Below are 2,209 nucleotides of genomic sequence, written 5' to 3' on the forward strand. Positions count from 1 at the left end.
ACCTCATCCCACAATGCCCCCTGTCTTCAGAGGGTTTCCTGGGCACACCCCGGCGGGGAGGTGCTAGTTCAGAGGGGCCTAGCTGTCTCTGCTTTTTAAGGGCTTGAATTTTAGGGAAAACTCCCCTTTTTTCTCCTCCCTGGAGAGACTTAAACTGAAGGAAACTGCTCTTTTCCAAAAATTTTAGGAGATTAAGTTAAGGGGCACAAGCCATTTATTTTCCACGTCACAGTTTAAGCAGAGGTAACTGCCCATATGCTAATTTTAAGTTGAAGGAACCCGTGCCTTTTTCAGCATTTTAAGGATTTAAAATTGGACTTCAGTTGCACTCGAACGGGTACCCCGGTAACACCTATCTCAGATGGGAGCTATCCAGGCGTATATATAAGCTTAACACCACCTGGGAGTTTATTTTGTTTTCCTTTGTAATTAATACATGAATATCCTTACTTAGAGGTGCTAATGAGCCTTACAGCATTCATAATCTTACTGTTCTTTGTCATCCTACTTAGTCACTCGTGGAATACTAATTGCAGTCACCCAGGAATAATTACCCCCGTCAACAGCAAATTACCCAAATTACTATCTTGCCATGTTACTAAAACACTAAGTTTTATTTTTGCCCTGTAGCCTGAAGTCATTACAGCCAAAACAGAAAAATAGCATTATTACCCCGAGGAGTTTTTTTCTCTGTCGAGCCCTGTACTTACCTTGCATTTGAGTCAGAGGAGCCAAACAGCTGCAGCTCCTTCGAGAGCTTTTATACCCCGTGGGAGTTGCCTCCTCCCTTTTCCCGGGCATTCTGGGAACGAGGGGCGGGCCCAATCAGGGGTATATTAACCCCAGCTTTTGCCAAGGGGCTTCATTCCCTCCTGGGAATCAGCCAGGGTAAGAGCTCTCCTCTCATTTCAGCGAAGAGGCTCTATCAGCTTATTTTTGTTAGGTGTTTTTGGGCACCTACAAATAACAGGAGCTTTGAGGACACTACAAAGAAGATGCTATCAAATACAGGGAGTATTTAAGTTCAGGGGTTTTGTTTGCACCTTCAGGGGAGGAAAGGCGCTTTTGTAATTTCTGGGTTTGTTCTCATTTTCTTTTAGGAGGAGCAGTACTCCTGAAGTTATAGGTCACATCCAGCACGATCTTCCAGATTCTTTCAGAAGATTTGTCACCTCAAAAGGGCCACTGTACACGTCAGAGGCAACGACCGAGATCCAGGCTTCCGATCGGTAAGGCGAGGACTACGTTCAGGGTACCTGGTTGAGAGTTAGCAGGTTTTGAAGGCAGCAAAATGAGGAATGAACTGCATTTGAGGGCCTCCCCCAAGGCTTTTTTGCAAGTAATAGCAGCTGCATTTATCTGTCTTATAGCACAGAAGAGCACCTAAGATACGTAAATGTGAGCACCTAAGTTTTGCTCACAGACCTGCCCTACAGTTTTGCCCCCTGCTAACTCAGGTACCGGACATTGTAACAGCCCTAGGCTTAGATGCGGGACAAAGCCACAGACTCGAGGACCCGGGCACGCTTAGGCGAGGGCGAGCGGCCGCCCCCTCGGGATTCGGCGCACATGCCGCTAAATTCGTGCATCGATTTTCATTTTTCTTTTTCATAGCTGAGAGGCTAATCGGCGATTGGAGGGCCTTCTGAGACAGACTTATTTCCAGTCCAACGTGGATTCACCTTACCGGTCATCTCAAAGATAAGTCAGGGGCCACGGCCTCGAGATAGGACGACAGGGGTGTCAGAAATTTATGGGTCCGGTTTAACAGCTACCAGTGGGGACAGGGGTGTCCCTTAAGGGGCCACTTAGGACAGCCGAAGGGAACGGCTATACTTCAATAGCAACTACGGGGCACGCAAGGCAGAACGGTCCCCGTCCGCATAGTGCGGTCCGGCGCGCAGCGTCGTCCAGCCCCACTCAGCGATCCCGTTAGCTGTCAAGGGGAAGCATTAATTTTGATCCCAATGCTGTGGTGCAGGGCAGTCCAGTCCCGGTGCATGTCCTGTCAGTTGTCTGTTGTGCACTCTGTGTCTTTTGAGTGTCTTGTATTTCATGTCATTTTCTCTGGCTTTTCAAGGGGCCATCAAAATCCCGGCATCATTTTTAGCATCTCCGGTCCCTCAGTTCCTCGGCCAGGCGCCGATACCATCAAACCATCGACTCGGGAGCTCAGGCCAGCATGGGAATCGTATTTATTTTCAGAAGC

At 48.3% G+C, this 2,209-nt stretch overlaps 1 long non-coding RNA gene across 1 annotated transcript; it reads left to right on the plus strand.

Moving 5' to 3' along the window:
* The first annotated feature begins 876 nt into the window (after positions 1–876).
* Positions 877–2,209, plus strand: LOC136304979 (uncharacterized). Its single transcript, XR_010724943.1, has 3 exons — positions 877–888; positions 1,101–1,229; positions 1,615–2,209. It is a non-coding gene; the product is annotated as an uncharacterized lncRNA (long non-coding RNA).

The sequence above is a fragment of the Chamaea fasciata genome, unplaced genomic scaffold (genome assembly GCF_029207755.1).
Source record: "Chamaea fasciata isolate MVZ Bird 193981 ecotype frontalis unplaced genomic scaffold, bChaFas1.0.hap1 SCAF_235, whole genome shotgun sequence".
NCBI lineage: Eukaryota > Metazoa > Chordata > Aves > Passeriformes > Sylviidae > Chamaea > Chamaea fasciata.